Genomic DNA, 24,170 nt, shown 5'->3' with positions numbered 1-24,170 from the left:
GCATGACTTTGTCAAGGACAGGTCGTGCCTTACGAGCCCGATTGAATTTTTTGACGATATGACTGAACACATTGATGAAGGAAGAACAGTCGATGTAGTGTATATGGATTTCAGCAAGGCATGTGATAAGGTACTCCATGAAAGGCTTACTAAGTAAGGAGGCATGGGATCCAAGGGAACATTGCCCACTGAAGGCAACGAATGGTTGTAGACGGGTCATATTCTGCATGGAGGCCGGTGACCAGTGGAGTGTCTCAGGGATCTGTTCTGGGACCCTTACCGATTTGTGATTTTTTAAATGACCTGGATGAAGAAGTGGAGGGGTGGGTTGGTAAGTTTGCTGATGACACAAAGGTTGGATGTTTTGTGGATAGTGTGGATGGCTGTCAGAGTTTACAGCGGGACATTGATAGGATGCAGAACAGGGCTGAGAAGTGGCAGATGGAGTTCAGCCCAGGTAAGTGTGAAGTGGTTCATTTTAGTAGGTCAAATGTGATGGCAGTGAAAATGTCGGGACTGAGATGAGGGGAAATGTCTCCACGCCGAGGGTGGTGAATGTCTGTAAATCCACACCACAGAGGGCGGTGATGACTCGGTGATCGTCCTCACATAAAACAGAGGCTGGCAGATTTGTGGAGACACAAGGGATCGAGAAAATGAGGATCGGTAGAAGCATGTGGCTGAGATGGGAGAGTAGCCTCCATCTTGCTGATGGTTGGAGGGGCCGAATGGCCTCTTCCTGTTGTTTCTCACTTAATGTTTCAGTGTTCCTGTCCAGTGAGGCCAGAGGAATGTGAATAGAAATGAGTGTTTATGAACATAGACTGATTTAAATGACAAGCACGAGGAAATTTGCAGATGCTGGAAATTCAAGCAACACACACAAAATGCCGGTGGAACGCAGCAGGTTAGGCAGCATCTATAGGGAGAAGCGCTGTCCACGTTTCGGAACGTTTCAGGACTGACGAAGGGTCTCGGCCCGAAGCGTCGACAGTGCTTCTCCCTATAGATGCTGCCTGACCTGCTGCGTGCCACCAGCATTTTGTGTGTGTTGACGGATTTAAACGAAACCTGCTCATTTTCTGTGTGGGTCTGAATTGTGTGTCGGGATGGGAAGTGAATCGAAACTATAACTCTGAGAACTCTGTGACCTGGGGCTGGAGGGAAAGTGATCGGGGAAGATATCGAGGGAAAATCTAAATACGTATGGAAATGATATAGGGAAATAATGAAATAATTTGGGAAATGCGGCAGTGGGTAGGGCAGTATGTGAAGGGCGAGGAACAGTCACCGGTCACATGGGAGACCCTCCAGCGTCACGTGATCATGTTTTACTGCAGATAGGCAGCATTTGCGGGGTTGTTTCCGTGGCCCCGCCCACCGCATGTGCCGCATGAAGCACAGTGCGCATGCTCACATGCCCGAGCAAGGCAGTGATGTTTTTTTCGTTCTTTGTGGAAGTGGGTCAGCGGGGGTCCGGGTTCGGGATCGGGATCCGGAGGGGGTCCTCGCCCCCTTGGACGGCGAGCCGGAGACGGATTATTCTCTGCGGGGCAACACCAACAATTTCCCTTCGGTGAGTATTGAAGCCGGTCCCGAGCGGGGAGGTCTGACGTTGAGCAGTGACTTAACTTTCCCGAACTCAAACAAAAGAAAATCTGCAGTTGCTGGAAATTCGAGCAACGCGCACAAAATGCTGGAGGAACTCAGCAGTCCGGGCAGAATCTAGGGGAAGAATACAGTCGACATTACCGGCCGAAACCCTTCGGCAGGACTGGAGAATAAAAGATGGGGGTGGGGAGGGAAGAGAGAAACACAGGGTGATCGGTGAAACCTGAAGGGGGAGGGAATGAACTTTCCCGAACTGGCGGCCTCGCCTCGCTTCCTTCACAGAATCTGCCGGGGTCGGTCCGGGTTGTGAGACCTTCACACCGAACCGTCTGAGATGAGCCGCCGTTCAGCCCCTGGTGTTCGGGTCCTATTAGCAGGATGAAGTAAAACTTATTTCTGTATTGTTACTGACAGAGAATTGTATAATTTGTGTTCCGTGTGTTATCTGAATGCACTTGCCTGTGATGCTGCTACAAGTCAGTGTTTCTCTGTACCTGTACCTTCCCGTACTTGTGCACTTGGCAATAAATTCAACAGGACCTGAGAAATCTCAGTGATATTTGATTAGTGATGATCATCTTGGCAGCTCGGTAGGTCGAATGTACACTGTTAAATGCAAAACCCTGAACAGTGTTAATGATCAGAGGGATCTTAGACTCCAAGTTCATCACTCCCTGAAAGAGACTGCAGAGATTGATTGGGTGGTTAAGAAGGCAAATGGCATGGTTGTCTTTAGATAGATAGATAGATACTTTATTCATCCCCATGGGGAAATTCAATCTTTTTTCCAATGTCCCATACACTTGTTGTAGCAAAACTAATTACATACAATACTTAACTCAGTAAAAATATGATATGCATCTAAATCACTATCTCAAAAAGCATTAATAATAGCTTTTAAAAAGTTCTTAAGTCCTGCCGGTTGAATTGTAAAGCCTAATGGCATTGGGGAGTATTGACCTCTTCATCCTGTCTGAGGAGCATTGCATCGATAGTAACCTGTCGCTGAAACTGCTTCTCTGTCTCTGGATGGTTCTATGTAGAGGATGTTCAGGGTTTTCCATAATTGACCGTAGCCTACTCAGTGCCCTTCGCTCAGCTACCGATGTTAAACTCTCCAGTACTTTGCCCACGACAGAGCCCGCCTTCCTTACCAGCTTATTAAGACGTGAGGCGTCCCTCTTCTTAATGCTTCCTCCCCAACACGCCACCACAAAGAAGAGGGCGCTCTCCACAACTGACCTATAGAACATCTTCAGCATCTCACTGCAGACATTGAATGACGCCAACCTTCTAAGGAAGTACAGTCGACTCTGTGCCTTCCTGCACAAGGCATCTGTGTTGGCAGTCCAGTCTAGCTTCTCGTCTAACTGTACTCCCAGATACTTGTAGGTCTTAACCTGCTCCACACATTCTCCATTAATGATCACTGGCTCCATATGAGGCCTAGATCTCCTAAAGTTATTAGTTGAAGCATTGAGTTCAAAAGTCGGGAATTTGCGTTGCAGCTTTATAAAACTAATTCGACCACATCTAGAGTGTTTCACACAGTTCTGGTCGCTCCCATTTTCGGACGGATGTCGGGGCTTTGGAGAGGGTGCAGAAGAGGTTTACCAGGATATTGCCTGGATTAGAGGGCCTGAGCTATAACAGGAGGTTGGACAAACTTGTGTTGTTTTTCCGGAGCTGTGCCGGCTGGGGCGAGACTGGATAGACGTTTATAAGATTACCAGAGGATTAGAAGCCATGTCTCAGAAAGGCAGCGTCCATTATCAAGGACCTCCAGCACCCAGGCCATGTGGTTTTCTCAATGTTACCAGCAGGTAAGGAGGTACAGAAGTCTGAACGCTCACACTCAGTGATTCAGGAACAGATTCTTCCCCTCTGCCATCCGATTGCTAAATGGATATTGAACCCTTGAACACTACCTCACATTTAAAATATATAGTATTTCTGTTTGTTGCACGTTTAATTTATTCACAGTGTTACGTACCCCGTAACTGGGTGTCTGACCAGCAGAGAAAGAAGAATCCGTTGGAGTCTGGTGGTACCAAACTAAAGGTGTTTATTAGTAAACTACACAATACACTATCAAAATTGCAAATATACATATAAAACAAGTTAGCAGTAATAAACCTAAAAGTGTAGGAATAATAATAATCAATAATAAACTAGCTCTATCGATGTCTAGGGGTAAATGAATTGTCATAGGAAAGTATAGAGTTCAGTTCATAAATGCTGAGGTGGTTATGGCTGTTGTATTGAAATCGTTGGAGAGAGAGTGAGAGCGAGCGAGATGTAACAGTAACATCTGCGGCAGGCAAACCTTTTGTGGCTTTCTTAATCCATCATATCGTTATGGCCATTCAGTTATGACCCCTCCCTCCTTCAGCTAGACCATTCTTCTGTGGTGGACTCATCACTCTGGCATGAGTGGACACACACACAAGTCCCCACTGGCCCTGCTGTAACACTGTGAGCTTTACTGACCGATCTTCTGGTTCGGTCTCCGAAGGTGGTGTCTGAAGGGTGTCTCTCCAGACCTGCCTTTTATCCCCACTCACGGGGTCTCAGCTATCCATCAACTCTGAATGACCGTGTCCATCAAATCAGGCCACTACTGCTATCTCCTGAGGAATGTTAAGGAGCAAAGTGAAGTCCTTGTAGTGGAAGGTAAATAATCCAGGAAGAGTCATAATACAGTAAATCAACAGTCTCTCTCCCCCTCTTATCTGTAGCAGATGTTCTTGCCTGGGCTTTATCTCTCTCTTTCATGAGCAGCATAACAACAGCAATAGTTCGTAGTTCTCAGGAGGGCGGTTGGGAATGGTTAACTCTGCACCCCATTGTCCATCAGGTCTGTTCATCACTCACAACAACAGAAACATAGAAAACCTACAGCACAATACAAGCCCTTCGGCCCACTAAGTTGTGCCAACATGTCCCTACCTTCGGAATTACTATGGTTACCCATAGCCCTCTATTTTTCTAAGCTAGTTTTTCTTTATTTTTCTCCAGTGTCTCCAGGTACCTATCCAAAAGACACTATCATACCCACCTCCACCACCGTTGCTGGTAGCCAATTCCACACACTCACCACTCTCTGAATAAAAAACTTATCCCTATCATTTCCTCTGCAGCTACACATGAGCACCTTAAACCTGTGCTGTCTTGTCATAACCATTTCAGACCTGGGAAAAAGTCTCTGACTATCCACACGATCAATGCCTCTCACCATCTTATACACCTCTATCAGGTCACCTCTCATCCTCCGTTGCTCCAAGTAGAAAAGGCCGAGTTCACTCAAACAATTTTAAAAAAGCATGCTCCCCAAACCAGGCAACATCTGTGTAAATCTCTGCAACCTTTCTATGGTTTCCACATGCTTCATGTAGTGAAGCAACCAGATTGAGCAAATTGGTGTGTGACCAGCATCAGATATAGCTGCAACATTACCTCTCGGCTCCTAAATTTAATCCCGCGATTGAGGAAGGTCAATGCACCATATGCCTTCTTAACCACAGAGTCAACCTGCGTAGCAGCTTTGAATGTCCTATGGACTGGGAACCCAAGATCCCTCTGATCCTCCACACTGCCAAGAGTCTTACCATTAATACTATATTCTGCCATCATGTTTGACCTAACAAAATGAACCACTTCACACTTATGCTGGTTGAACTCCATTTGCCACTTCTTAGCTCATTTTTGCATCCTATCGATGTCCCGCTGAAACCTCTGACAACTCTCTACCCTATCCACAACTCCCCCAACCTTTGTGTCATCAGCAAATTTACTAACCCATCCCTCGACTTCCTCATCCAGGTCATTCATAAAAATCATGAAGAGTAAGGGCCCCAGATATATGTATACTGTAATTGATTTAGTTATTTTTATTATTTTAATTAGGGTTTTTTTGTTCTATATTATGTATTGCATTGAACTGCTGCTGCACAGTTAACAAATTTTCTGACACACGCCATTCATAATAAACCTGATTGTGATTCTGAGTGGACTGATGATACATTTTTCCTGGGGCTTGAAATGTCTGATACATTTCAGGTGAGAGGAGATCTGAGCAGCAGGTTTGCTTCTTTCCACAGAGTGGTGGGAGACCCCACTGGTCACATGATCACATTTGCCCCTCCCATTTAACAACAGATGGGCAGCATCTGCCCATCTGTTTCTGAGGCACTCACTTCGCGCATGCTCTCTGTCTCCGGCTGGGCGGTGTTTTCATTTCCGCTCAGTGCTGAAGTACTTCATCTGTGGGATTGGGAAAGGGTCCTCATCTTCTGGGTGGGGGAGCCAGGGATCTGGATCACTGTCTGCGGGCCGAAGATATTGCGTTCCCATTGTTGAGTATTGAGACCAGTCCCGAGCAGCGAGATCCATTGTTGGCCGTGAGCCCTGAACTGATCACTAATTACTCATTTATTTTCCGATTAACTGGGCTTGTCAAAAATGTGTGGACTTCACTTAACCTGCATTGAACGATTCAAACCAGGAGCCCAGGCTGTCTATTTCCGCAGAGTTGAAATGGAAGTCCCGCCAATAGGTCACGTGAGGCTGTGTGCCGCAGATCTGCCCCGCCCTCCGCTTTGTGACGCAAGATCACATAGTGTGATTTTCGCCACTGTGTTCATTAACTTCCCTGAACTCGCCTCGTTTCCTGAGGCTGCTCACATTTGTCCTTGAGCTTTCTGGCTGTTGTGTCTTCTCCCGGACTGGGTTGGGTGAGAAAGGAGAACGTTCCAGGTTGTGGGGATCTTTGATTTCACTGCCTGCTTTACCGAGGGACTGGGAAGTCTAGGGGGGAGAGTGGTTTCTGTGATGTGCACGTGGCCAAGTGGTTAAGCAATCTGAAGGTCATGAGTTTGAGCCTCAGGCCAGGCAGTGCGTTGTATCCTTGAGCATGGCACTTAACCACACATTGCTCCTGCACGTTTTAGCCCAGATGGATCAAATCACCTAATCCTGTTCCTGTGTCTTATGCATTACCATGACAGAATGATGGCTCCTTCTTATCCCATATTGTTTTGTGATGTGTGAGGGACAATAAAAGATTGTTCACTGAGATGATTATATTTGGCTTCAACGTTTAAATTTCAGTGAGTTTTGTTCTTAGTAACATTAAGCAGAAATGTTTGGTTCTCCTTTTCATTGTTAATGTGCTTCATTATCTCTCTGGTTAATGCTAGACCTGCAGTGAGAGGTTTATTGGAAGAAAAACCCCAACTGCAAGCAAACCATGGCTAAAGATGTGGGAATAGCAACAAGTGAACTAGCCCGAGGACTGAGAGCATCAACTGGAGAGAACACCTCTGAATCAGCTGACTTGGAGTTCCCAGTGAGTCAGTGAGGAGGAAGTTTGGTGAGTCTCATTTACTCAAACACTGGTCCTTTATACATTACATACCTGTACAATAGAAGGTGGGAAATAGTTGGTGAGACTGAATGTGCCCAGAAGAACCATTTATGCCTCTGTCAGACCCAGTTGCAATCACACCAGGTCTGGTAATGTGCTTCCCGCAGCCCAGCCCTTTAAAATCACTTGCATTTTGTGGAAGTCGGATCTGGATAAAATGGTGGAAATCGGGCAGAATCTCAAGTTGCTGGAGATCTGCATTAAAAACTGAAAATGAAGTCATCGTGACAAAATGTTTTTAACCTGAATTGTAAAGATTGTTCCTCTCCCCACAGGTGTTCCTTACATGCTGAGCAGTTTGGTAATTCCAATTTCTTTTTATTACATTCACTCTGGATTGGTTTATGTTTCCTGAAATGTACCAGTTTTAATATGGACATGGAAATGGCTCACTCTGTGATAGTAGAACAGTAAAGTAACCACAACTTTCCCCTGCAAATTACCCTGGTACCAATTAGTTTGTTATTCCTAGAAATGTGTTCAGTACAGTTGCTGCGAACAAGGTTTACAAAAATAATCTCAGGAATGTTCACCGTTATGTATGAGGAGCATTTGATGGCTCTGGACCTGTGCTCAATGGAGTTCAGAGGGACGGTGGGGGTGGTGGAGGGATGTATGGTTAAGTAAACCTACCAACTGCTGAAAAGCCTGGATACAGTGGACATGGAGAGGATGTTTCCATTAGACTGTGATCTGACAGCACAGTCTCAGAATAAAGAAGCTTCCCTTTAAAACTGAGAGGAGAAGAATTTTTTGGCCAGAAGATGTATGATCTGTGGAATCTGTTGCCACAGAGGCTGGTTGAAGCTGCCATTTGGGTATATTTATGACAGCGATTAACATATTCCTGATTGCTGAGTAGCTCAGGGTTACAGGAGGAAGGCAGGAATATGGTGTTGGAATGAAAATCAGCTGTGGTTAAATGGTGGGGCAGACCAGATGGATCGAATCATCTAATTCTGTTCCTGACTGAATGATGGCTCCTCCTTATCCCGTATCATTTTGTGATGTGTGAATGACAATAAAAAAATGTTTACTGAGATCATTATATCAGCCTTCAACGTTTTGTTCTTAGTAACATTAACCAGAAATGTTTGGTTCTCCTTTTTATTGTTATTGTGCTTCATTATCTCTCTGGTTAAAGTTAGACCTGCGGTGAGAGGTTTATTGGAAGAAAAAGCCCAACTAGAAGCAAACCACGGCTGAAGACAAGGGAACAGCAACAAGTGAACCAGCCTGAGGACTGAAAGCATTAACTGGAGAGAACAGCTCTGCCTCAAGAGACTCGGAGATTCCATTTATTCCGTCAGGAGAAAGTTTGGTGAGTCTCATTTACTCAAACTCTGATCCTTTAGACATTACATACCTGTATAAGGGAAGGTGGGATATAGTTGGAGCGAGACTGAATGTGCCCAGAAGAACCATTTATGCCTCTGTCAGACCCAGTTGCAATCACCCCAGGTCTGGTAATGAGCTTCCAGCTTCCAGCCCTTTAAAACCACTCCTATTCTGTGGAAGTCGAATCTGGAGAGAGTCACTCAGAGACCGTATAAGTACAAATGCTTTGTTCCAAGCACCTGAGGCTTACTCAGTTAGTCACTCAGACAGACACAGTCGATGACTGTCCCCACCCAATCCTCTAACTGACTAACAATTCCCCTTACACCACAGATATATCCATCCAGATACTCCCCACGCAACACAGGCTGGAGCCAAAGATATTTACTACATGACAGGCTGGAGCCCCTATAGACAAGTTACAGAACAGTCATAATGGCTTCCAGACACAGAACAGACTGAAGCTGTCCTATCTCTTCGCATGAGTGCACATGGAGATAAGCATCCTGAAACCCTAGCTAGCTACCTTCAAGAAGAAACATGGCTCAGCATGGCTTAGCACATCTGTTGATCATCAGCAGTTTTTTTCAGAAAAACAGGCTGCTATTGTTTAATGAAGTGTTAACCCTTTTACATACTTTATCATTCCCTCCTTTAGATCATTACATGATCAACAAAGCAGTAACTTTTAACAGAGAAAGGAACTGAGTACAGCTTTGACTTCTCAGAGGGTAATGACAGTGTACAACAGTAATTATAACAAAGATATGTACAACTATTAGGCCATAATGCAGTATCATGCCCCACATATTACCAAACAGGCCTTCAAGATCACCGTTTCGATCCTTCGGTGAACCCGTGTAAATCCTGCCCTACTTTCTTGATGCTGTCAATCTCCTTTGCAGTGTGCTCGGAGAGGGATGTAATGTTAGCAGATTCATCAGGGATATAGGTTCAACATTCTGTGTCAATAATAGCACAGGTTCCCCCTTTCTCAGCTAGGATAAAATCTAAAGCCAGACAATTCTGTAGGACTGTTTGTCATATTGCAATAATTTCAGTGGATATTTCTGTTACTTGGGCCTGTGTTTCTGTCAGGGCCCCTGCAGTATTGTGGCCAGCTCCTCAAGTGCTGTATCCAAATTGATCATCTCTCATGAATTCCCGGCTACTCCATAGGAGAGAAAAGTTATCATCCAAAATCAATCAGTCTCAGTTGTTCCTCTCGGCTGCTGGGCACCTGCAAGTATGGCCAGGATGCATGTTTCCCAGTATTGGAAGTTCCGTTTGGTGGGGGCCTGAGACACCTTTCCTCAAAACACTGACAGCCACAGTCATCTATGACTGGACCACAGGTCCTCCTCTCACTTCCCCGGATGTTATTTGAGAAAGCCCAGGCTGAGAGTTCCTCACTCTGGTTGAGCGGGATTACTGAATTGGAACCATAGTTTTACCATGCTGTGGAATTTCAGCACAAACCCAGCAGGCCCCTAGTTCTACCTGTTTGGCATAGGTATGACAGAAAGACAGAAATGTGTTAACATGGGGGCCCCCGGATGCTGGGGTGAGCCCTCTCAAAGACATAAACATGAACACCACTAACAACCAATACATTCCCGTTAGTCCGAGAGAGACCTTCTACACAGTTCCTTCAGTAACATGTTTGGCACCTAATTGATGTATCCACCGAGATTGCCCCTTCAGTTTCACAGCCGTGGGGGTGGTCGGTAACACCTGATATGGTCCTCTCCTCCGAGGTCCAAGATTCCCTTAATCCCAGTTCTTCATCAGGAAAAAAAATCCCAGGTTCCATGGTGCGGAGTAGTTCTCTTCCTTGTAAGCCTGTCATACCTGTGAATGTATGCTTGGAAAATTTTGGTTAGTTGGTATATATATTTCCCCATGTCTTCCCCTCGGGTATGAATATCCAATTTTGCTGGTAGACTTTCTGGGAGCAATGGTACACAAGGCCTTAGTCCCCAGGGTGTCTTCATGGGCCATCCATAAATGATTTCAGCTGGTGACAACCCTGTTTTCCCCTGTGGGGTAACCCTCATATGGAACTGGGTGACGGTAGGACCTTCAACCGAGTCCAGTCTCCACTGTTAGTTTGGCCAATTTACTCTTCAGAGTGCCATTGGCTCTCTCCACTGTGCCAGCGGCCCGTGGGTGGTGTACACAGTGGAATTGTTGCTTGATAGCTAGTTCATTACGTATGCCTTTGTTTACTTTCATCACGAAGTGTGGGTCATTGTCAGAGCTCAGCATCTCTGCCAGGCCGTACCCGGGAAGTATTTCCCGTAATAATACCTTCACAACAGTCATAACAGTATTATTGGTAGTTGGAACAGCTTCAACCCATCTACTAAACACATCTATAATATCTAAGCGGTATCTATAGCAATGTACTCTAGGCAATTCAATAAAATCAACTTGTAGACACAAAAAGGTCCACCTGGCAAGGGAGTCATACCCGATGTGCAGGGTACAGGTTACCAACCATTCGCTCCTTTCCCAGGTGTGTACAATTATGTATATAATCAACTAATATTGGTAAAAACTGTGTAGGAACACAAACCTGTCCCGCTGGGGTGATCCAAAAATCTAGGTCGGGGTCTTTCTGGCACCCCATCTGGGACCACAGTTTTCACTCCTCCTCAGAGGCGTCCCCCTGAGAAGAACAAAACTCGAGGTAGCTGTAGAGCGGTGAGTAAGTTGTTTACAAAGGTGGCATTACTAATGGGGTGGCCAGAGGAAGTCAGGAATCCCCATGTTCCCAGAGAGCCCCGTAGTCATGTACAATTCCAAATGCATAACGGGAGTCTGTGTAAACGTTCCCACTTTAGTCTGTTGCTGGGATACAGGCACGAGTCAGAGCAAACAGCTCAGCCTTCTGGGCAGAGACAGCTGCTTCAAAAGAGGCTTGCTCAATTACTTCACTGTCCATCACTATCGCATAGCCAGGATATCGTTTTCCTGCTGGATCCACAAAGGAGCTTCCTTCCTCATAAAACGTTGCCTCGGGATTGAGGGGATATTGCTAAATGGATGGGAGAGTCTGTCCTTCTTCTGTGGTGATCCAGACAGGGGGACAGTTGGTGCGACAGATTTCTTGGCCTGAAATTACACAGAGATGGGTTACAGCATCTTGGGATTGGACACTATTAAAAGGTTGTCTTACCAGATATCCCGTCTTCACCTCAGACTCCTTCCCGTATTAGACTAGACCCGCGGCCAAGTCTTGCCAGTCTCCCTCGGTGCTGGAGGCTTGTTTCGTTAGGGTGTAGGCCAGGAACCCTGGGCTCTTTGGCTTGAACCCAGGGCAAACACTAACAGTGGTATGGGGAACCACCAGTTCTGTCTGTCGCCAAAGGAAATCCGGAAATTCGGCCAGTAATGCAATACCGTCTCTTCCTTTAACCTGTCTAATCACCGTGACTGGGAAATTCTGTCCATCGAGGGGTGCATAATATTGGCTTTCCTCAGTGGCGCACCCCATAGGGTCAAAGCACAGAGTCACATGAGGGTCGGCTGCTGGCAGAAGGAGTGGAGTCTAAATTAAGTGCCCTCCACTTGGGGGTCGGAAACTGGGGAAGCTGTCGGTTGTTCACCTGTCAAGGGTGACAGCATTGTCTGTGCAAAGAATCTCGACTTCCAACAGACAGAGCAAGTCTCTCCCTGCTAGATTACACCCCCCCCCCCCCATCTGGTGGTGACTGTAAATGAAACCTCACACTGGCTCCCCTGGAATTCCACCTGCAGTGGCTGGGTACGTGAATACGTATGTTCCGTGCCTTCGAACCCTGACAGAGTGATTATAATGTCTGATAGCTGGAATCCCTTTTCCAATACTATTTCCTGATCGAGAGTGGTTGTGGTTGCCTCATATCAATCATAAACGGAACTGGATTTCCAGCAACTTGCAATATTACATTGGGCTCTTCCTGAGGGTTGGCATTCATGGTTGGAAGCATCGTCTTGTCAGTTTCTAAACGGGTTGTTGTCCCTACCTGTCCCGTGCTAGGTTTTTTCTCCCATTTCTGTTCCTCAGATATAGCCCGCTCGCGTCCTTCTTCCCACTGAGCATATTCAGCTTTAATATTAGTTCCCTTCGGGGTTGATCGAGTTTCGAAAGTTGGGTCCTAATGATATGTCAAAGGTCGTCACATTTGATTTCAGTCATTGTCAGTCCAATCCATATTATTTGTTTTAATCATGTTGGCTAACTTAGTTGGTAAGCATTGGAGCAGTAGGGCATTAAACTGGGGGGGGACAGATTTGCTTGGTCTCCTGCGAAGGTGCCGTAGCAGGCACAAATCGCTCTCAATAGTCTGGTCCTGATTTCCCAGCCTTATGTTTGCATTCAGGTACTTTAGTGATGTTTACAGGTTGCTGGAGAGCCCTTTCCAAAGCTTGAATGATTTGGTCCATCTGTTCATTCTCATTATGTTTTCCCGCCTGTGACTGCTGATAGGTTTGGTATCTCAATTCTGCCTTCAATTTCCACCCCTCATCAGCTGAGAGAATCATGCAGCAGAGACCAAATAAATCTTGCAGAGTCACATTAAACTTTTGTGTAGTACTGTGGACACACTGAGCAAACTGTGCTGGTTTTTCTTTTCTATCTGGGGCCTGATTCATGATCATTATCATTTCTTGAGGCTTCCAGGGTGCATACACAGAAATCACTGAGGGCTGTCCCTCCTCCTAATCCTAGGGGGAGCGTTTGCTACTGTTGTTCAGGAGGATTGAAACTAATGTGGCAGGGGGATGGGAACAAGTGCAGAGAGACAGAGGGGTGCAAAATGAGAGTAGAAGCAAAAAGTAGTAAGGTGAAAAGTAAAAGTGGCAGGCAGTCAAATCCAGGGCAAAAATCAAAAAGGGCCACTTTTCAACATAATTGTATAAGGGCTAAGAGTGTTGTAAAAACAAGCCTGAAGGCTTTGTGTGTCAATGCAAGGAGCATTCGTAATAAGGTGGATGAATTGAATGTGCAGATAGTTATTAATGAATATGATATAGTTGGAATCACAGAGACAGGGCTCCAGGGTCATCAAGGATGGGAGCTCAATATCCAGGGATATTCAATATTCAGGCGGGAAAGACAGGAAAGAAAAGGAGGTGGGGTAGCGTTGCTGGTTAGAGAGGAGATTAACGCAATAGAAAGGAAGGACATTAGCCTGGAGGATGTGGAATCGATATGGGTAGAGCTGCGTAACACTAAGGGGCATAAAACGCTGGTGGGATTTGTGTACAGGCCACCTAACAGTAGTAGTGAAGTTGGGGATGGCATTAAACAGGAAATTAGAAATGCGTGCAAAAAAGGAACAGCAGTTATAATGGGTGATTTCAATCTACATATAGATTGGGTGAACCAAATTGGTAAGGGTGCAGAGGAAGAGGATTTCTTAGAATGTGTGCAGGATGGTTTTCTGAACCAACATGTCGAGGAACCAACTAGAGAACAGGCCATTCTAGACTGGGTATTGAGCAATGAGGAAGGGTTAATTAGCAATCTTGTCATGTGAGGCCCCTTGTGTAAGAGAGACCATAATATGGTGGAATACTTCATTAAGATGGAGAGTGACATAGTTAATTCAGAACCAAATGTTCTGAACTTAAAGAAGGGCAACTTTGAAGATATGAGATGTGAATTAGCTAAGACAGACTGGCAAATGATATTTAAAGGGTTGACAGTGGATAGAAACATAGAAAATAGGTGCAGGAGTAGGCCATTCGGCCCTTTGAGCCTGCACCGCCATTCAGTATGATCATGGCTGATCATCCAACTCAGAACCCTGTACCTGCTTTCTCTCCATACCCCCAATCCCTTTAGCCACAAGGGCCATATCCAAATATAGCCAATGAACTGGCCTCAACTGTTTCCTGTAGCAGAGAATTCCACAGATTCTCCACTCTCTGTGTGAAGTTTTTCCTCATCTCGGTCCGAAAATTACAAAGAATAAATGTGACGATAAATAGTGAGAGAAATAATATTAACCCTCCCCCCTCCCCCCTTAAACCTTATCTAAAGAGAGAGAAAAAAAGAGAAAGTTTGCCTGGATATCGGAGGATCCCCACATGCTCCATGGAGTTCAAAATAATTTTAATATTTTTACTTTCCCCAATTACTTTATAATTTTATCTTCAAAGGACCTATGTATTTAATCCTATCTTTTGTAGGTATGGGAGCCAAATTTTCAAAAATATATCATATTCATTTCTTAGATTGTATGTAATTTTTTCAAGTGGAATGCAACTATGTATTTCATTATTCCAACGATCCATAGTTAAATATAAATCAGATTTCCAAGTAACTGCAATAACTTTTTTGGCTACTGCCAATGCAATTTTTATCAATTTGTTCTGATTCTTATTCAATTTAAGTTTCGGTATTGTCCCTTCAATGTCTCCTAATAAAAATAATACTGGACTATGTGGGAGTTGTACTCCAGTAATTTGTTCCAATAAAAGTTTTAGATTTATCCAAAATGGTTGAATTTTAAAACAAGACCAAGTAGAATGTAAAAAAACTACCAATTTCTTGATTACATCGAAAACATTGGTCAGACATATTTGAATTTAACCTATTTATTTTCTGTGGTGTTATATATAATTGATGTAAAAAATTATATTGTATTAATCTAAGTCGAACATTTATTGTATTTCTCATACTATCAGAACATAATCTTGACCAGTTTTTTCCATCAATTTTAACATTCAAATCAAATTCCCATTTTTGTCTTGATTTATGAATTCCTGATTTAATTGTCTGTTTTTGAATCAAATTATACATACAAGATGTAAATTTTTTAATTTTACCTTTTTGAATTAATATTTCTATTTCACTAGATTTTGGCATCAACGTTGTTTGACCCAGCTTTTCTCGTAAATAAGCCTTTAATTGAAAATAACAGAACAGAGTGTTATTTGATATTTTATATCTATTTTTTAATTGATCAAACGACATCAATATACCTCCTTCAAAACAATCACCTATATATTTAATCCCCTTTTGGAACCAATTATGTAAAAGTTTATTATCTATTCTAAAAGGAATAAGCCTATTTTGAATTAAAGTTCTTTTTGCTAATAAAGATTTCTTTATCTCATCGTCCATAGTTACCTTATTCCATAAATCAATCAAGTGTCTTAATACAGGAGATTCTTTTTTTCCCGTATCCATTTAGATTCCCATTTACATATATAATCTTCTGGTATATTTTCTCCTATCTTATCTAATTCTATTCTAATCCATGCCGGTTTTTCTTCATCAAAAAAAGACGCAATAAATCTAAGTTGATTTGCTTTATAATAATTCTTAAAATTTGGAAGTTGTAACCCTCCTAAATCAAATTTACATGTCAATTTTTCCAATGATATTCTTGACATCTTTCCTTTCCAAAGAAATTTCCTTACATATTTATTCAGTTCTTGAAAAAACTTCTGAGGTAATTGTATTGGTAAAGTTTGAAATAAATATGCAATCTAGGAAATATATTTTTTTACAGCATTAACTCTACCTATTAATGTTATTGGTAACATCATCCATTTATCAAGATCCTCTTTTTTTTAATAATGGCAAATAATTTTGTTTATATAAATTTTTTACATCATTATCAACTCTAATACCTAAATATTTTATCCCGTTTATTGACCATCGAAATTGAGTTACTAATCGACATTGATTATAATTTCCTTTGGTAAGGGGTAAAATTTCACTCCTTTCAGATTTTCGGAGAAGGACTTCTGAGAATCGGAGCAAGAGTGAGGCTGAAGCCATTTTGAATTTTACCGGTTTTCATCTGAGTTGAGAGAGGCGGGACTGTGCAGGCGTGTGACGTCGGGCAGTGAAGTGCGGGAGATTTAAAAGGAACACAGCCCAATACAGTGGGCAGCGTCATTGCGGGCAGTGGAGTGAGCCGGGAGTAGAGTGGAGGCCTAAGGGCTTTGGCTCAACGGGCTTCGGCGGAACTGGGCGAGGCGAGGAAGACCGGAGCTGCAGAGCTCTCACAGCTAGTCGCTTGGTAAGTATTGGTAAGTAGTCCTGCTTCCTTTTACACTTATAACTTTAAAAGTATTGTTAAATAGTGTGATAGTTAGCTGTATTGGGGCAAAGGGTTCTTGCATAACTAATACTAGTACATTAAATTAACTATATAGCATGGAGCAGGTGATGTGTTACTGCTGCGAGATGTGGGAACCGGTGGACCCCATTGAGGGACACGGCGACTACATTTGCAGCAAATGTTTGTTGCTCGAGGAAATCCAGCTTCATATTGATGAGCTGCAGTCCGAGCTTCAGACACTGCGACACATCAGGGAGGGGGATAGTTACCTGGACTCTGTGTACCAGGAGATAGCCACACCTAATAGATTAACTAATGTAGATTGCAGTCAAGCACAGGATGGTGTGGCTATGAGTGAGGCAAGTAGGGGAATCCAGGAGGTAGGGCTGGAAGAGATGCAGGCCTTGCTCTTGTCCAACAGATTCGAGGCTTTAACTCCCTGTGAGGGCAGGAGCAGGGACTGTGGGGAGGATGAGCAACCTGCCATAGCACCATGGAGTGGGGGGCCATTCCAGAGGGGGGAGTCAATAGAAATGTTGTAGTAATAGGGGACAGTATCGTCAGGGGGATAGATAGGGTTCTCTGCAACCGAGAGCGAGAGTCCCGAAGGCTATGTTGCCAGCCTGGTGCCAGGGTTAAGGACATATCTTCTGGGCTGGAGAGAAACTTGCAGTGGGAGGGGGAAGATCCAGTTGTCTTAATACACATCGGTACCAATGACATAGATAGGACAAGGAAGAAGGTTCTGTTACAGGAATATGAGCAGCTAGGGGTCAATTTAAAAAACAGAACCTCAGGGGTAATAATCTCTGGATTATTACCTGAGCCACGAGCAAATTTGGCTAAGTTAAATAAAATTAGGGAGTTAAACGCATGGCTCAAAGACTGGTGTGGGAGAAGTGGGTTTTGCTTCTTGGGACACTGGCACAGGAGAGAACTGTTCCGGAGGGACGGGCTTCACCTGAACCGGGCAGGGAGTAGTGTCCTGGTGAATCATATAACTAGGGCTGCAGAGAGGTCTTTAAACTAACTAGTGGGGGGGGGGGAGGATTCTAGAGAGCAAATAATTAAAAAGACAATAGAGAAGGTAATAGATGTAGGTAAAAGTGGAGGAATAAAAAGACAGAGTGTGTCAGGAGGGGAAAGAATGTACGGAGATAAGCGTAAAGTTGTACAAAAGGAAAAGGTAGGAAATAAGTGTCAAACATATTTGAAAGTCCTTTATTTGAATGCACGTTGTATTAGGAATAAAATTGATGAGTTGACGGTACAAATAATTACGTATGGTTATGATATTGTGGCAATTACGGAAACATGGCTGCAGGGTGACCAGGACTGGGAATTAAACATACAACGGTATTCGACAATTAGGAGAGACAGGCAAGAAGGAAAAGGAGGTGGGGTGGCTATGTTAATAAAGCAAGAAATCAGTGCAATAAAGCGAAATGATATTGGCTCAAAGGATCAGGATAACAAAACAATTTGGGTAGAAATAAGAAATAGTAAAGGGAAAAGAGCAGTGGTGGGAGTAGTCTATAGGCCTCCAAACAGCTGTAACTCAGTTGGTCGGAGCATAAATCAGGAAATAGTTGGGGCTTGTAATAAGGGGATTTTATCTTTCATATTGACTGGACTAATCAAGTGGGACACAGCAGCCTTGAAGAAGAGTTTATTGAGTGTATTCGGGATGGGTTCCTTGAACAATACGTTACTGAGCCGACAAGGGGGCAAGCAGTCTTAGTAATGTGTAATGTCCTGTGTAATGAGACAGGACTAATAAAAAAATGGCCTAGTAAAGGATCCTCTTGGAATGAGTGACCATAGCATGGTCGAATTCCATATTCAATTAGAGGATGAGAGGGTTGGATCTCAAACAAGCGTACTGAGCTTAAATAAAGGAGACAATGATGGTATGAGAGCGGAATTGCTTAAGATGGATTGGGAAAATAGATTAAAGGGTAGATCAGTACTTGATCAGTGGTGTATATTTAAGGAGTTATTTTACAACTGTCAAGAAAAATATAATCCACTGAAGAAAAAAGTGTGTAAAAGAAAAAATAGTTATCCGTGGCTAAGTAAAGAAATAAAGCAAAGTATATGACTAAAAAGAAAGTTATATAAGGTAGCTAAATCTAGTGGGAAGATTGAAGATCGAGAAGCTTTTAAAGATCAGCAGCAAATAACAAAAAGATTGATTAAGAAGGGGAAGATAGATTATGAAAGTAAATTGGCGATAAACATAAAAGCAGGTAGTAAGAGTTTTTATAGTTACATAAAAAGAAACACAGTGGCTAAAGTAAATGTTGGTCCCCTAGAAGATGAGACCGGGAAATTAATGGTAGGGACATGGAGATGGCGGAAACGTTGAACAAATATTTTGTATCAGTTTTTACAGTAGAGGACACTCAAGTTATCCCAACACTCGATAAACAGGGGGCTCGAGGGGGAGAGAAGCTAACTACGATTCAAATCACCAGGGAAATGGTACTTGATAAATTAATGGGACTGAAGGTGGATAAATCCCCTGGACCAGATGACTTGCATCCTAGGGTCTTAAGGGAAGTGGCAGTCGGGATTGTGGATGCATTAGTGATAATTTTTCAAAACTCGCTGGACTCGGCAATGGCCCGGCAGATTGGAAAAATGCTAATGTAACTCCTTTATTTAAAAAGGGCAATAGACAGAAGGCTGGGAATTATAGGCCAGTTAGCCTAACATCTGTGGTTGGCAAAATGTTGGAATCGATAATTAAGGAAACAGTAACAGGGCATTTGGATAAACATAGCTTAATAGGACAAAGTCAGCATGGCTTTACAAAAGGGAAGTCATGTTTGACAAATTTGTTGGAGTTCTTTGAGGACATAACATATAGGGTAGATAAAAGGGAACCAGTGGATGTGGTGTATTTGGACTTCCAAAAGGCATTTGACAAGGTGCCACACCAAAGATTATTACTTAAAGTAAAAAATCATGGGATTGGGGATAATATTCTGGCATGGGTGGAGGATTGGCTTTCTAACAAAAAACAGAGAGTTGGGATAAATGGTTTATTCTCAGACTGGCAGTTGGTGACTAGTGGTGTTCCGCAGGGGTCGGTGTTGGGACCCCAACTCTTTACAATCTATATTAATGATTTGGAGAAAGGGACTAAGTGCAACGTATCGAAGTTTGCTGATGACACAAAGATGGGAGGGAGTGTAATGAGTGTGGATGACATTGAAACCCTGCAGGGGGACATAGATAGGCTGAGTGATTGGGTAGACATTTGGCAGATGAAATATAATACTAACAAGTGTGAGGTCTTGCACTTTGGCAGGAAAAATAATAGAGCAAGTTATTATCTAAATGGAGAGAAATTGGAAAGTGCTTCTGTGCAAAGGGATTTGGGGGTCCTGGTGCAGGAAACACAAAAAGTTAGTATGCAAGTGCAGCAGGTGGTCAATAAGGCCAATGGAATGCTGGCTTTTATTGCTAGGGGTATGGAGTATAAGAACAGGGAGGTCTTACTGCAGTTGTACCGGGTATTGGTGAGACCACACCTGGAGTACTGCGTGCAGTTCTGGTGTCCATATTTAAGAAAGGACATACTGGCTCTCAAGGCAGTGCAGAGAAGGTTCACTAGGTTAATTCTGGGGATGGGTGGGTTGATGTATGATGAGAGGTTAAGTAGATTGGGACTCTACTCATTGGAGTTCCGAAGAATGAGAGGTGATCTTATTGAAACATATAAGATTGTGAAGGGGCTTGATCGGGTGGATGCAGGGAGAATGTTCCCAATGATGGGTGAAACTAGGACTAGGGGGCATAATCTTAAAATAAGGGGATGCCGTTCCAGGACTGAGATGCAGAGAAATTTCTTCACTCAGAGGGTAGTGGGGCTGTGGAATTTACTGCCCCAGAGAGCTGTGGAAGCTACTAAACTCAATAAATTCAAAACGGAGATAGACATTTTCCTGGATAAAAATGGCATTAGGGGATATGGTGAGCGAGCAGGTAAGTGGACATGAGGCTAGGTTTAGATCAGCCATGTGATCTCCTGGACCAGTTTTCGATAGCCTGGATGGGTCGGAGAGGAATTTTCCAGATTTTTTCTCCTCAATTGGCAACTTGTTTTTTTTTTCCCCGGGTGATCACATGGGTTTGGGCGGGATGAATAATAAAATAAAATGGGTGGCATGGTGCCCTGTTGATTGGCACTGTTGCCTTGTGGGATTCGGTGAAAACTAGAGTTAAGATTGGATCAGCCATGATCTTGTTGAATGGCGGAGCAGGCTTGAGGGGCCGATTGGCCTACTCCTGCTCCTATCTCTTATGTTCTTATGTACTTTATACCCTGATACTTTCCCATATTCTTCCAATTTAAAAGATAATCTTTGAAAAGATTGCAATGGGTTTGTTAAATAAATCAAAACATTATCAGCAAATAAATTAATCTTATATTCTTCTTGATTAACTCTAAAGCCCCCAATGTCTGAATCTGTTCTAATTAATTCAGCTAATGGTTCTATTGCCAATACAAATAAAGCAGGTGATAATGGGCAGCCTCGTCTAGTTGACCTCGTTAAGCAAAATAGTGTTGAAATCTGCCCATTTGTAGCTACTTTAGCTTGAGGATTAGTATTTAAGGTTTTAATCCATTGTATAAAAGATTTTTCTAACTCATATTTTTCCAATACCTTAAATAAAAAATCCCATTCCAATCTATCAAATGCTTTTTCTGCACCCAAAGCAACTGCCACACTCATTTCCTCTCTTTTTTGTGCCAAATGAATTATACTAAGTAACCGGGTTATATTATCCATTGATTGTCTGTTTTTAATAAAACCTGTTTGATCCATATGTATTAATTTTGGTAAATATTTAGATATTCTATTAGATAAAATTTTTGCGGTTATTTTATAATCTGTATTCAACAAAGAAATAGGCCTATATGATGTTGGTTTTAAAGGATCCCTATCTTTTTTTGGCAATACAGTTATGATCACTGTTAAAAAAGATTGTGGGAGTTTATGCATTCTTTCCACTTGGTATATTAATTCCATAAAAGGAGGAATTAATAAATCTTTAAATTTTTTATAAAATTCAGGAGGAAAACCATCTTCTCCTGGAGATTTATTACTCTGAAGTGATCCTAAAGCTTCTTCAACCTCTTTTAATATAAAGGGCCTATCTAATCATTTCTGTTCTTCCAAATTTAATTTTGGAAGGGTTATTTGTGATAAAAATTTATCTATCTCAGCAATCTTATTTTGTGATTCTGATTGATACAGTTCAGTATAAATTTTTTTTAAAGTTTCATTAATTTCTAAAGGTTTATAAGTAATCTTATTTACACTTGTTCTAATTGCATTTATTGTTTTAGAAGCCTGTTCTGTTTTCAACTGCCAAGCAAGAATTTTATGTGATCTTTCACCTAATTTGTAATATTTCTGTTTAGTTCTCATAATTACTTTTTCTGTACTATATGTCTGGAGTGGATTATATTGTAGTTTTTTATTAACAAGTTGTCTTCGTTTTTCTTCTGTCATATATCTCCTTATCTAATCATTAATATATATTGTAAACAACTGATGTGCCAGCACTGAGCCTTGCGGTACCCTACTAGTCACTGCCTGCCATTCAGAAAAGGTCCCGTTTACTCCCACTCTTTGCTTCCTGTCTGCCAACCAATTCTCTATCCACATCAATACCATACCCCCAATACCATGTGCTTTAAGTTTACACACTAATCTCCTGTGTGGGAACTTGTCAATAGCCTTTTGAAAATCTAAATATACCACATCTACTGGCTCTCCCCTATCCACTCTACTAGTTACATCTTCAAAAAATTCTATAAGATTTGTTACGTATTCAGGCAACAATAATTATATATGAGTTAGGCAAGGGTTTTTATAACAAATAACATGTTTATTAAACACTGAAAACAAACCCCCCAAAAGTAAACAAACATTAGCTTAACCGGAATTCAGCTGCTGTGCGGCAGATTCACAGTTCTTAATAGCATTGCAGTTCAAACAGTTCTTAAAGCGGTATTGAAAAAAAACAGTTCTTTAAAGCGGTATGCCGAAAGTTCAAAAGCTCACAGACCATTTAAAAGGAGAGACTTTTTAAGGTGATTTAAATTCTCTTCCACGTCGTTGTCCTTCTATCCCCAGCATCGAACTTTCCCACGAAGAATTTTATGAAATATAACGGCTTAAAGGCACTGACCTTCCTTCCACACTATTCTCAATCTCCCGCTATCCCAGCGGAGATTAACACGAGAACAGTCAACGAAATCCTTCCGAATGAGGATCACACAAGGTCGAACTTTCCACCGTCGAAAATCGATTCTCCTCGATCTTTATCTTCCAAATTCTTATCTTCACTCTCCACCAGCAAAGAAACCGCTGGCAATGACCTTTTAAACTTTAGGCATTAGATAAAACTTCATTTTTCAACTAAACTGTGTCATCACATTAAATCACGCAGTGACATGAAGTCATCTTGGCAAATCCAGCCACGAACTGCCCCACCTGACAGGGTGGGTCTTCCTTTTATACCCTGTAAAAAAAACCTGTCACATGACCTCTACTGGCGGGAAAATGACATCACTCCACCATCACAAGACCATTACCTCAAGTCCAGTATAACTTCAACCCCAGTCACGTGACAAGGGTACCACTGTCACGTGTTACGGGTACGTAACACCTCCCTCCAAAAAAAACATTTTTGGTCTTACAAGAACAAAAATTTTAACAATCACTTACAAGAAAAACAAATGTATAAATTATATAACATACACAATATACAATACAGTTACAATAAAAAAACCACTCAAAAAAAAAATTACATTGTACATTCAACATAGAGATAGACAATCAGCAACCACATTATCTTTACCTTTAACGTGAGTTATCACAATATTGTACTTTTGTAACATCAAACCCCAATTTAATAATCTTCTGTTTTTGTTTTTCATCTTACTCAGAGAAACTAACGGATTATGATCAGTGTAAACAATAAGTGGTTTTTGAGTTGTACCAACATATACCTCAAAATATTCCAAAGCTAAAACAAGAGATAACAATTCTTTCTCTATTGTTGAATAGTTTCTTTGATGCTTATTAGATTTCTTAGAAAAGTAAGCTACTGGATGATCAACCTCATCACCCTCATTCCTTTGCATCAATACTGCTCCCCCAGCCTCATCATTAGCATCTACAGCTAATGAAAAAGGTTTTCCAAAGTCAGGTGCCTTAAGCACAGGTTGTTGACATATCATTGTTTTCAATTTTTCAAAAGCTTCCTGACAAGGCACTGTCCACACAAACTTCACATTCTTCTGCAGAAGGTTAGTTAATGGAAGGGCAACATTAGCAAAATTCTTACAAAATTTTCGATAATATCCTACCATTCCCAAAAATCTTCTGAGAGTTTTTTTTCCCGTTGGAGTGGGAATCTCTAAAATTGCCTGAACTTTTGCCTGAACAGGAGCTACCTTACCTTGACCTACAACATAACCAAGGTAAGTCACAGTGGCATGTCCAAATTCACTCTTGGCTAAATTAATAGTCAAGTTAGCTTTTGAAAGCTTTTCAAACAATTTCTCCACCACAATTATGTGTGTTTCCCAAGTATCATTTCCTGTCACTAAATCATCAATATAAGCATCAGTATCTTTCAATCCCTGAATCACAGAATTAATCATCCTCTGGAAAGTACCTGGGGCATTCTTCATCTCAAAT

General features: G+C 42.3%; 1 protein-coding gene and 1 long non-coding RNA gene across 2 annotated transcripts in view; both read left to right on the top strand.

Moving 5' to 3' along the window:
- Positions 1–24,170, top strand: part of LOC140724158 (uncharacterized) — a 53,670-nt gene that overhangs the window by 11,439 nt on the left and 18,061 nt on the right. The window lies entirely within an intron of this gene.
- Positions 1,453–16,399, top strand: LOC140724159 (uncharacterized). The gene is made up of 4 exons (XR_012098048.1): positions 1,453–1,576; positions 6,810–6,982; positions 8,181–8,357; positions 16,106–16,399. It is a non-coding gene; the product is annotated as an uncharacterized lncRNA (long non-coding RNA).

This window comes from Hemitrygon akajei, unplaced genomic scaffold (assembly GCF_048418815.1).
Source record: "Hemitrygon akajei unplaced genomic scaffold, sHemAka1.3 Scf000168, whole genome shotgun sequence".
NCBI lineage: Eukaryota > Metazoa > Chordata > Chondrichthyes > Myliobatiformes > Dasyatidae > Hemitrygon > Hemitrygon akajei.
Note: the sequence above shows the minus strand (reverse complement) of the source record. Positions and strands in the feature narration are given on the sequence as shown.